The sequence below is a fragment of the Agelaius phoeniceus genome, chromosome 2 (assembly GCF_051311805.1).
Source record: "Agelaius phoeniceus isolate bAgePho1 chromosome 2, bAgePho1.hap1, whole genome shotgun sequence".
Classification (NCBI taxonomy): domain Eukaryota; kingdom Metazoa; phylum Chordata; class Aves; order Passeriformes; family Icteridae; genus Agelaius; species Agelaius phoeniceus.
Genome location: NC_135266.1, coordinates 12,870,130 through 12,883,820, shown reverse-complemented (window position 1 = coordinate 12,883,820; position 13,691 = coordinate 12,870,130).

Sequence of the window (13,691 nt, the reverse complement as noted above, 5' to 3'; positions counted from 1 at the left end):
AGAACATGCTTCATAGATCTCAGCATAGAGTACATAAAAGAGACTTTCAAGGGCAGGTTGTTTGCCAAATAGCATCCTTTGCAAAATCAACAGTATTTTATCTTTTCTGAACTTATAGTGGTAATTTGACCCTCAGCTTCCCTTTCTAACTCTTTCAAAGAGAATTTTGTAACCACAAGACAGCCAGAAGTGTCATGGGGTTCTTAGTGCTGTAACAGAAAATGTAGACCAGTAATGAGAAAGACGAATTAATTTTAAGAATGTGAAAATTTATATTCACTGTAGAAAAAATGTTCTGGGGCAAAGACAATTAAAATCCATGTTGTTTATCTTTTCATTTGAATTTAATGACAGTTAAATTCAGCTGGTTTAAACTTTTCTGGAGGACAAATGTTGGGTATAAATGGTATCCTCAGTATAGGAGTCCTGTTAGAGAGCAGTCAGAATATTCAAGGGCAGCTGAACATGAAAAAGAGCAAATTTCCTGAAAGGGAAAAATAACCTTGAAAATGCATGGAGTACAACTGGTAAACAATCAGAATGCAGTGCACTTCCATGTGTGCTGCAGAATAAGCCCAACTGCAAACACATTCTTTTGAAACACAAAATTAAATAAAGAAGAAGCTAGTCCAAAATATTGACATCAAATGAAAGTCATGCTTTTGACATTTAGAAAATTCTGTTCTCAACCATGCTACCCTGGTATTGTCTTTGCCAAATCCAGGTTTTTAATAAAAATATTCATAGAGTAACAAACAGTAGAAATGTGTCAGAAATTACACAAGCATTCCAAAAGAAGTAGAAACCTTATGAGATTAATCTGTTTGAAGGGGGTTTTTTTTGTTTATTTTTAAATAAATAAAAATTATCATCATCCTTAATAATAATTCTTATCTTTGACACCTTTCAACTCAACCCAAACATGTAAATGCTATGATAACATATTGCTGCAAGATGAATCCTCATATACTACTGGATGCAGTAGCAGTAGATGTTATGAATGGTAAGATAACACTTTCTTTTCTTATTTTTTAAAATAAAAGACAGAAATGTAAAGGCAAGGACTGTTTTGATGAGCTCCTTTAAAGGGGCTTAATTTTTTTATACCCTGAGGCAGCAGATGACAATGTTTTCAGGAGGTTACACAACAAACTTCTAGTCACAAACTTTGGAAAAACAAGCGTACTTGGCAAATTTTAAAGCACAATTCAATTGAAATAAAGCATTTCACAAGCCATTGACTTAGCAAACTCTAACTATCCAACTTTAAGTTACCCAGACTGTAAGAAGAGGAAATTAGGAGAAAAAACAGAGAAAGCTGACAGAGAACAATTAATACCCATTGCTCAAATTCCAGGTTAATCTAACTGCTTGCTGAGATTACATAAATATACATGTGAGATAAAGCTGCACACAATATAGTGAGTACTTCATTAGGTTAAGAATTAATAATAACAAATATGGTTCCTTTGCAGAGGAGTAATAATTATTAATATAAACCAATGTCAATGAGAAGACTGTCAGCATGGATAGATCAGGAGAATTCATTGCCTTTAATGAGGGTAAACTTACACTCACCATCATATAAATAGTGAGAAATACAAATACATGCAACCTTCAGAACACTGAAAATAATTCCATAAGGTGTATACAAAGGGTGACTTGCAAAGAATGGAAATTAAGTTAACTAGCAACTTCATGAATACTGGAGATTAAGCCCATGGAATTGCAAGGATGACAAATGACGTACATTATTCCTAGCTAGCATTGTTCCTGAAGATCTAGTAATGAAAGATATATCTTTGATTATTATAATGAATTTGAAGACTTTCTACTTCCAAAGTTTCCTGGGGTGTGTGGGGGGGTGGGAATTAAATAATGGATTATTTGAAGTATTTATGACTAATTTTGATTATACAAAAAATTCTTTCTTCACTAAGAATAAAACTTATGCTAAGTGTCAAAAAATTTTCTATCTTATACAATAGTCATGGAGGTAAAAAACTTGAAGGTAGGTTAGATAAACTACCACGACAAATAACTTGATAATCTTTACTAGTATAAATAAAGTTAACTCTAATGGAAGGAAAGATCAATCCACAAAAATTCATTCTCTTTCTAGATTAATCATTTTCTTAAAGAAATAAATTTGCTTCTCTACTTTTTCTATAAAATGAGTTACAGTAGAACACTGGCTAGCTCTAAAAGTGGAGTAACAATTCTAAAATTGGAGGTAATGTTTTTTTAAACATATTCTCAGTATATTTTGATTTTATGCCTGTAAATACACTAGTCCTACAAGCACTAGTTGATTAAACAATTTGTTTAAGTCCTTCTCCATGCTAAAGAAACCCTGTTGCAATTAGTTCCGAGTTCTTGCGGTTTAATGCCAGTGGGCAGCTCTGACCCGCGAAGCCTCTTGCTGACTTCCCTGCAGTGAAATGGGGAGACAACTGGAAGGGTAAAAGTCTTGTGGATTGAGATAAAAAAAGTTTAATAGGCAAGGAAAAAGCTGCATGTTCGATCAAAGCAAAAAAAAAGGATTAATTCACCACTTCCCAGGGGGAGGAAGGTATTCAGTCATCTCCAGGAAAGCAGGGCTCCATCACAATTAATGGTGACTTGGGAACTGGGAAGGAAAACACCAATGCTCTGAGTGTCCCTTGCTTCCATCATCTTCCCTCTGTTTATGTGCTGAGCAAGACACCAGACAGCATAGAATATATCCCTGCAGTCAGCTGGGCTCAGCTGCCCCAGCTGTGCTCCCTCTTCACTTCTTGGGATGATGGTGTGAAGACAGAAAAGGCCAGGACACTGTGCAGGCCCTGCTTAGCAATAACTAAAACATTGCTGTGCCCTCAGCACTGGCTCGGCCACAAATCCAAAATATGGATTTGACCATGTACGTGGTCTGGTGCATGGCAAATAACTCAGCCAAAACCAGGACATAAGGAAATTTCTGAGTTTCTGTATGGATTACCAAGCACCAGAACAAACTCCCAGTGGAATTGATATGGGCACATCTGTGTGTGGAGACTAAAAGTTTTAATGGTTTAGTGTGGCATTTTCTGAGACTCCCATTGAAGGGAGGAAATTATGAATCTGACTCCATGTTCTTAGAAAGCTAATTTATTATTTTATTATCTATATTATATTAAAGAATGTTATACTAACTATACTGAAGAATGGAGAAAGAATACAGACAGAAAGCTAAAAGATAATAATGAAAAACTCGTGGCTCTCGCCAGAAACCCGACACAGATGAGATTGGTCATTAAGTATAAACAATTCACATGAAACCAATCAAACAACCATCTGTTGGTAAACAATGTCCAAACCACATTCCAAAGCAGCAAAACACAGGAGAAGCAAATCAGATAATTATTGCTTTCATTTTTCTCTGAGGCTTCTCAGCTTCCCAGGAGAAGAACCCTGGGCAAGAGATATTTCAGAAAATATGACGGTAACAGTGTAGTGAAAGACAATTAAGTGATGAAGCCTTTTAATTAGCAGCTTTGCTAACAGGAAAGAGTATTAGGAAATCTGAAATACAAGATACATCTGTTCTTATGTGAGAGTCTAAAAACATAGATTATGGGCAATGTTTTTTTCTCTAATACTAAATTATTTATAACTTTGTAAGAGAAATTTTTTTTTTAAGTAATGAATTTGATATTTACAGAAACTACAGAAAGTTAGTTTTCTATCCATGGTATTCCTTGTTAGTATACATATCTGACAGCTCTCTGTCAAGGTTAACAAATCTGAAAACATGCTCTTAAGTATATTTTCATTAAATATTTAATATACTGTCTCCTAACAAATTTATAGAGTAAATTAGTTATGCTCCCAAGTATTTAATAAGGAAAAATACCTCCATATTTCAGCAGATAAGTTTTAAAGACAATACTCATTTCCAACAGAAGTGGGAATTATATGATATTAATGTCCCTGTCACTTAGAACCAGGACTTTGCAATGTCTGTAAGGAAACACAGGAACACAAACAAAGCACAGACAATTTAATAGAAAAATAAAAGAAAGAAAATGGGGGATAACTACTTTTTAAATACGTAATGAAGACACACAGTTTTGTAATGGAGGACACACTACTGGCACCAAAGACAGTGATAAACATCAGCATTTTATTATTCCCCAGTAAAACCTTTTATACCCCGAGTCTCACATGCATAACACCGGTGTGCCCTGTTACTCTTTTGTGATTGGTCAATGCACATCAGCATCCCGTGCTTCTCCTCCAATGCTGGTCACCTGTCTTACACAGCTGCAACTTATCAGGGGTGAGATTACCTGCAGCATTATCTCTAATCTCTGTCCATCCATTCTCCCACAATTTTGAATCTATGAAAGGGTGGAGGTTCTTTTTTTCATTATTATGTAGTGTAATTTTGATTACTACTGTTGGATTTTTCACTTCAAAATTCAATCAGAACACACATTTCTTGAGTTAATTTCTTATTTTTAGCAATTTGACTCTAAGATAAGCAATTAAAGTTGTTAAACTCTTCACCAACTCCTCACATAACAGTATTTTTTAGAAATGGCCATTGTTTTATTTTAGTGAGCAAGATATTAAAAAAGCAAATGACCTGTCTCTTCCCAGAATTACTATAAATCCAGATTTAACTAAATCACCATTTTACAGTCCTAATTACAGAAAATAACTTGTTATTTACATATAATAAAACATGCATTAAAATTGTAATAATTCTTACATTCAAGTGTTTTCAGCAAGGCAAAACAGATGTTTAAAGTTATTAATGCAGTATAAAATCTATTTAGAACAGGTTTTCTAAGTTGATTCTTTCTACTCTCTTTCCATAATAAGTGTGACTTCTATTACAATTTCACTCTGTAAAATCTTCATTAAATCAATATATACGTATAAAAGTGATGTTTTTAATAACATTATTAGTAATGATAGTAATATTATATAAAATAAAAGTGTATCTTTTTAAAGGAATTCTTATGTTTTTGAGAGGCCTTTATTGTTTTAATCTTAAAATTATTCTGAAATCTAATAGGCCTGTTGCCCCCAAGTTCTGTCACATAACTTTTTTGCATAGCTGAATATATATGAGAGATGCTAACCTTAATATGGCATGAAGAACTCTCTTCATTAGTTTATTGTATACATTTGTAAGAGTTGCTACAAGCTTTACCAAATTGTATTTCCATTTTCTTTCTAATGAACAATTCTCTTCTAAGAGGTAGCAGAAGAAAAGATGTTAGTGAGCTTTTTGTTTGTGTTTTCAGAGACTAAATGTATTTGCAGAAATCAGCAGCTCATTTCCTTAAACACAAACTATGCATTTTACTTTGAGCCTAAGATTATGGCATGTATCAGGAGAAAAATTAGGAATACAACACTTCTATGAGCAGTAGAGCCAGTGATTCACTAGCTAACATTCTCCTTTGGAATAAGACCTCTAACTAAAGGAACAAATACCCATAAACTCATATTGGTGTCTGAAATACAAACCAAGGTACTTTACATTATAATATATAATTATTAGATAATATCCATTTCAAGTATTATATAACATCCGTTGCACATATACAAGTTATATATATAAAATGATGCACTATTATTATATATATTATGACTTTGCAATTTTAAAAATTATTCTCAAGTGTAAACTGAATGAAAATTTAAGTGACTTCCTTAAATAAGCTGGCTCCTGAGATTACCAATTATCTCAAGATGGTAAAGCATGCAAAAGAGTTAAAAATAATATAGACTTTATTTTGTTTAAAATAAGTCTGTAACTCATTGATCAAAATAGAATAATCCATATTTGGTAAGAGGATTACCCAATTACCCAAATACTCTATAAGCACTTCTAGAAGGGTCCATAGACCAGAATTGCTGGAGATTGTTATCTTTTTTTTATTATCTTTTCCATCTTATAAATAGTTGAAAGTCCCCACTGAATGGAGCATCGTACAGGAAGGATGACATGTCATCCTGACCTTCCCTCAGTAGGAAGTTGAATATATTTGCTCCAAATTTTCCAAGGACAGTTAAGTCATGACAGACCTGAGTCAGCTGATTTCTCTCACTGAAGCAAGGTTGGTGCAGGCAGCACCTGCTTGATTGCAATGCTGTCACTGCAAGTGACATGAAAGTGTCAGCCCTTCTTATCCTAAACTTATTCCAGAATATTTCCCTTGATAAACTCATAATATTATGGAAATACCTCATCAACTTCTTTAGATAGTCATGGCTATTCATACATAGTCATTCACTGCATAATAAAAAATAAACCAATTGCTTATGATTAATTTCAGCCTTAATTAAAATTTTAAGCTGAAAGACTTAACTTAGCATCCTAAGTTATTTACTCTTCATAATTCATCAACCCTTGATTGACTAGTTCTCCAGTCTTATAATGGGATTGTGATATATACTTAAGTGAAAAAAAAATATAATTTTGGATAGGAAATATACTGGTAATATTGTCACAATGGTAATTTACCTACTATGGGAAAATAATAATTCCTCACAAATGTGCAGATAAATCAATTAATGAAATTTATGTATCAATCAATCAATCTAATTGATATTCAATAAATAAATAGTTGTCCTTTTTGATGAAGGACAAATACTTCAGCCAAAGAAATATTAATTACTTAAGTAAAGTGTAGTTACACTAAGTATTGAATAAAAAACCTCATAGACTGAAATTTATGAACAATTAAGCTTCTGTGAAAAAGTAGTACTTGAAGTGGAAATACTGGTGACATTTTCTCAGCAAAGACTCTCTAAAAACTAGCCAGATCATTCAGCAGTTTCATTAATTTTTGCTTGATGTTAAAATTCAAAATGTAATTCAGAGAGGAGCTATAGAGCTGAAATTAGCTTACAACCATTTGGCCCAGTATGCTTTCACCAAATGCAATTATTATTCAGTGTTCATTTACCTAAGTGATGGAACTTGCCTGCAGCAAGGAAGGAAAGAGCACAAGGCTAGACCTCTAGCAATCATACAGACTGCTTTTAAAATTAGTAGTCAGAATTACTATTCTTCAGTGACTAGAAAAGCGAGAACTCTAAATGGAAACTCTCTAATAAAGAAAGAAAAATTCCACTGAAATGTACTGAGAACAACAATTTAAAATTTCTACACCCATTCTTGACAATGCATCCACAAGTGTTTTGGAGAGATCAGCTGAGCTAATTAAGCCCACAGGAATTTTTATTCTTATTGTCTGGAAGAGTTGTGACTGAACTTATTTAAGTTACTCTGCTAAAGTACACAGAAGTCCAAATGACCCCAACTATATTAAATAAAATAATTGTAAATAAATGCATAAATACACTTTCTGCTTGTATTCTTCTTGTCATCCTTTTTCTCACTAGCACTGATACTTTGTCTTCCAAAAGAATGTTCACACATTTTTTGTTAAAAATTCATGCCTGCACTCATGCTAATATATGGTGACTGACTTAGGCTTTATGCAAGTATTTACCATTAATATGAACACTTTTTGGTTGGATATCTGAAAATATTTTAATTAATTTTGTCTTAAAAGTAGGCAAAACAGTTATTATTTTCTATTTGGTAATTTTCTACTCTAATATACATTATTCCTAACCCCATCCACCTACTTTGAATTTCCATGAGCACCCTAAAATATTAAGAATAGCACAGAAAAGATTTGGGTTTTGAATTTTTTTTTCCTAGAATAAAATTTTCATTCCAAGATATACTTTTGTTCCAGTTTGCATGATAAGTCAGAATATCACTATTTCTCACAGTCAAATTCTTCTACGGAAACTACTAGAAATAATCCAAATTTTATCTGTTAATATGGAATAATTACAACTTTTTGTTCAAATACTAGCTCTAAACCCAGAAAAAATAGGTGTAACTGAAACAAATTGCTAGAGCAATGGAAAATAGCTGAACTCAAAACATTCAAAATAAAAGTTTAGATTTGAGAAAAATGAGATTTTTTTCTAAAACATGTATCTATTTCATCAACTATTCTTTGCTGAATTCTACTTGTAACTAATTTTTAGACAACATTCAGCTTGTATACTGTAGATGGTTTGAGCTGCCTCTTCAGATGTTTCTTCAATAGTAAGGAGCAAACTTACTCTTGTAGTATATATATTTATAATATATAAATATATATATATATATAATATACTATAATATATATATAATATACTATAATATACTATAATATATTTTACAAATACTAATTGTACTATTCTGCCCCTTTCTTTTCCACTAACAATAAGGACCAGTAGCGAAACATGGATTAATAAAAGTTAGAATAATCAATTTTTGTCCCTAAATTCTCTCTTGCCTTTCTCCCTCACTGCTATTCCCTTTATCTGATCTTGCATTAACTAACTTTCTGTTCTCTTATGTTTTCCCAATATAATGGTTTTTAACCATCTTTTTTTTTTTTTAAGAAACATTGGGAAAATCATAATTATGTTTCTGAGTTGCTCATTATATCATTTTACAATTTAAATGGAGCAGTTGTGAACAAAGGTGAAAAGAGGGGTTCCTTGCCATATTTAGCTCTTGCCATTATCTTTGCTTCTGTGCTCTAGCAAAAGCTTTAGAACCAGGTGCAACAATACTGGGGTAAGGTCTTCTCATAAAACATTCTTTTTTCTGAATACTGGTTTCTCCTGGCATCCTTGGGCTTCTCCAGTTTCATGCATTTTTTGCAGGTTTTCTGCTCATTCAGTATAACCTCGGGCATACTGTGAAAATGACGTTTCAGCTGAAGCTCTGCTGCTTAGGCAAATTTAAGAAGCCTCAAACTGTGAATATTCCAGCCCTCTGCTGTCTGTCATAATTTGCATCCTCAAATCCCCTCCTCAGCTAACAATTTTCCTGAGTAATACTTATGCATAGATTAGTTATTTTTCTTCTTTTTTTTTTCTGTAGCAGAATAAAGGCACCTTTGTTTGCATATTGTACAGAAGATACACTCTCCTCTGTCTGATGTTTAAAAAAATGACCATTCTGTTGTCTGGTCTGCTCAGTTTCTGTTATTGATATACAAATCATAAGACATCCATTTTGCAGCTTTCCACCTGAGCTTTCCTCATTTCCTTTTCCATCTTTCCTCTTGGATTGAAACTATTGAACTGTCATGAGCCTCTGTGTGTGAAACTATGAGGAGTTCTCTGGTTTTTCTTTCTTTCTTTTGAAAAGGTGTGCAGGAAAAGGATTTCAGAATGCTCACCTAGAAAAGGGGAACACTAATTTCAAGTCTTTGGTCACCCCAATTCAAAGTGATAGATTTTGGATGAAAACATTTTCAGTGTTATTAGAAGAGAGACAACACAAGCATTCATTTTAACCTTATCCTTCCTCTGCTCACCTCCATTTGCTTTCAAAGGAAAAAAAAAAAAAGCATGAACACATCACTATGACTGTCAAAATGCCCTATTCAACAAAATTATGAAGTGCATTAAGCTTTCTCTTGCCTTAAAACCAGCAAAATTTTGTGTCCTGGAAGCTCTAGATAGGCTGGTCCCAGACAGCTCCTCCTTGGGTCTTCTCCTGGGGTTTCACCCATTAACCCCACAGTCCAGGATCCCACACAGGGATCCCACACAGCCCCTGCCCCACAGCAGGGACAATCCCCACTCTGATCCCTGAGGTGTCACTTGGATCCTCTGGACAGGGCATGGCAGAGGCTGCTGGCTCCTCGCAGCTGCAGGGGCTGCGTGGCCAATGCTGGGGTCAGCCCCACTCCTGCTCCTGGGCATCACCCTCAGCTTTGTTTCTCACAGAGCTGGAAAAGTGGTGTTAGGGTCTTCTGCAAGTGACACCCTTGAGGGATGTCACTCTGAAAAGCAGCAGTCATCAGGGCAGAAACATGCACAGGTAAAAGCAAAAACATCTTCAGCTGTTAGGTTTGGATTCACAACTTTAGGTGAATCAGAGTCCTGGAAGAAGATTATATTGAGTCAATATATTTAGGATGAATATATTAAGGATGAATAATTTTAATATTTATCTTAGAAATGCTTCCATAATTAAAGAAGTGAATGGGTCACCTAGTGTTTTTCTCATATTTCTATCATTATTGTTCTCTGAAAGTGTCCACAGAAAATCAAGAACATATTTTCTTTAGCAATAACCTGTTCAGCCTTTTTTAGGTCTTATGGAATGCAAATTTACTTTTTATTGTCTTGGACAGTGACTGAAATGCTTTCCAATGGAAAAATAACTCGTACCTATCCAATTCCTTTCTGCAATGTAGTGTGTGTGTGTGTTATGTGCTCATGTAAAAATGAAGGAAACTTTACATATTAATTTATGTGTGAGAAAGACACATCTAAACTTGTTTAATTGTGGTTAAATGCACAGGGCTCAGTTCTGGGAAGAAAAAAGAAAACTGAAAAATGACAGGAAGCAGGATCTAGGGAGCTCTTAATTCTGTTACAATTCAAAACCAGAATAGGAGTTCCAGAGTTGGAATTTGTATTCCTGTCAGATAATTTCTATTACTGGATTTAGATTTTTTGTTAAGTGTAAAGGCATTTTGAAGGAAAGAAGGCATTAAAACAAAGGATATGCAAAGGGGAAAAAATCCTGAAAAACAAAGGCAAAAAATTCAGTTTACATGGCAACAGAAGCATAAATATATTTATTTATTTGTCTTATTGTATTAATTGCTGCAAATTAATTTCTACATAATTACTGCTTAATGTAATGTCTCATTCTCAAATCTCTAGAGGCCTGAAGTCCCTTTAAACATGTCTCCAGGTTTTACATTCAACCTGAAATTAAACCTGAAGCAATCCAAACAACAGGATTATCCAGTCTTAAGTAAGAGCTGCTCTAATTTGGGCAATGAGAACAATGGAACTTGTGCCTGCTTTGGTGCTCACCATAATGGGATTCCTGGTCCATGGCTGTTTCATTTATGGTACAAAATGTGGCCAAGGCTGTTCCCTGACATTGTTTAGTGTCAGGAAATGTCTCGTGTTTATAAAATTAACTGCCTTCTTCTCCCAAACAGGATGTGTCCACCCAAACTGCCCTGAAGTTGTATCCTTCCAAGGGTAACCTTCACACAGTGTTTTACTTCTTGTAGAATGTAATATCAATTTCAGTTAAGAATAAAAGTATATTATTGTTTGTCAAATAAATGACAATCTAGGAGAGGTAGAAACAGATTGTACATTCAGTATCTGAAAGTATTGCGAGAATGAATAATGTACAGTCAGATTCTGAAACCTTTGTGCATAATGAATAAGACTCAATTTTTTTTATTCGCCAAGTAATGTAACTAATTTATTGGAGGTCTTTTAATACATAATAGTACTCAAAGTGAATGCAAGATGAAGATTTGTATGATAAATTATAAAAACATAGGTTTAGTAGCTTCTACCTTTAAAATTTGATGAATAAATTTCAGCGAGTTTGCAGATGTTACAAAATTAGATTTAGTTGGTGCACCAGATGGTTGCCTTTCAATTCAGAGGAGCCTTGACAGGCTGGAAAAAGGGGCCAGTAGGAACCTCCAGAACTTCAACAAAGGCACAAACCAAGTCCTGCCCCTGTAGGGAATAAAGCCAGGCACCACTGGAGCTCGGCTGAAGAGCAGCTTTGCAGAAGCCCCTGGTGGACACCACACTGACCAGAGCCAGGGATGTGTCCTTGCAGCAGCAAAGGCAGCAGTATCTTCTGCCACATTGGGCAGAGGGTTGAGAGAGATCATCCTTCCTCTCTGCTCTACCCTGCTGGGCCATATCTGTTTCCCATGCTGGCTCTTCAGGATAAGGCAGGCACTGACATCATGGAGCAAGCCCAGCAACTGGCCATGAAGATGATTTTAACAAGATATATATTACCTTACTAATTACACTTGTCTTTTTATAAAGATATAATTTGCTATTCATTTTTTTCTTCAAATGTTTCATTTAGTACTAACATAATTAATTTTAAACAATATTTGCATTTTCATAAAGAGGTACATTTTTCTGTGTGTGTGGGTACAATTTTATATCATACTCTGGAAAATACAAAATACATTCAAAATAATGTTTTTGCTGTATTATGCCTTTTAATATGATAATTATCATGAAAATACTCAAGAAGGATCATAACAATTTCCTTCTAACACTGAACAAGTAACTTTGAAGGCAAGTAGAATTTTTCTTAAATTATGCCTGTTGGTATGTCTCTCTACACATTCTTGGGAATAATTAATTTCTCTCACCAACATTGTTAGTAACAAACCTTCTGTATATTATCAATAAGAGAGCTACATTTCCTGCTGGAAGTGATTTACGTGAAAACTCAGTCCAATTATACCGCTCATCTTCCATCTAGAAATCACTTAAGTAGCTGTGTTCTGCAAGGTTAAAAATGCATGCTGATTGTGCTGCATCTTTCAGGTCTTTTCTGATGATGAGGAGAATGTATGCAGCCAGAGCAGTATATCAAAAATTAGAAATCTGCTTTCATAGGTACACATTCATGGTTGTATAGCAAACTGCACAGTATTCAGCTTCAAGAATGGTCAACCACATTGTCCCCTTACTGTAATGCACCCCAGGATTATATTAGGAAAGTGAGCAATTCCTGTGGGAAAAAAAAAATATACCTAATTACCTTCTTGCCTCTGCAATTCTCTGATTAAATTAAAAAAAAAAAAAACAAAAAACAAACAAATGCAAATAAGTACAGGTTCTCCAGCTCCCTAAAACAGACTTCTAAAATAACCTGGAAATCTGTCCTAATCTCCTGCAAGGCACTACTGGGCAAAGTCATGTAGCCCAGTTTCCTCAGTTCATCTCTCCAAAGAAATTTGATAATTACTTTTTTTCCACTGCAAAAAGTAAGTTTTGACAGTAATTTTCTCAGGTTTTCATCAGCCCATTCAGTAGCTGTGCTTACAAATTTCACAACCCATCCACAGCTGGAACTCTTTTCACTTTTCCGCTGTAGGTCTAATAAGAGAATCAGAGGTTAAGTGGCTTTCTGTATACTTACATTGGAGTGGGAAGAGCATCCATTATCCAGGAGGACACTGCAATATAATCTACTCCACAGCACAGCACCCAAAACAAACATTTCATTGATTTTTGTAAATGACATCTTAAAAAACATGTGTTCACTTCTGCTGGTAATGTATTATCTGACTTCCTCAGATCTCTAGGTGAAGGATGTATTGAACATTTCTCATCAGAGGGATTCATCCAATAGTGACAAAATTATATGACAGCAATTGAATACAAATACAACTTCAGGGCCTATGCAAATAGGTGACATTTATTGAACTTGACATGTCTCATAGCCGGAACATTTCACTGTGTTTTTTGGCCTTATAGTTATTGAAATCTTTAAAAATTAAACTTTCTATTGTCTGTTCTTATTTTATCTCTATAATTTTAAGTGCAAACTGTAGAAACAGGGGAAAACTTCAAGGATTCTTATTAAAGAAGCTGAATGTGTCAAGCCAAGAGATCACAGGAAAAAAATGAATATCCTCTGCATTTGGGATTGTTTACAAGAGACTCCATAAGAGCAGAAAAAGAATATTAACTTAAAATGCATAAAGGGCTTTATACACTCTCTTCATGTATGCACTTGTGGTGCATGCTAAGCTACAAAAAGCTTTCTGACTAAAAACAAAGGAGGTGCCTTAAGATCTGTCTGTTTTTTATAATTTATTCTCTAT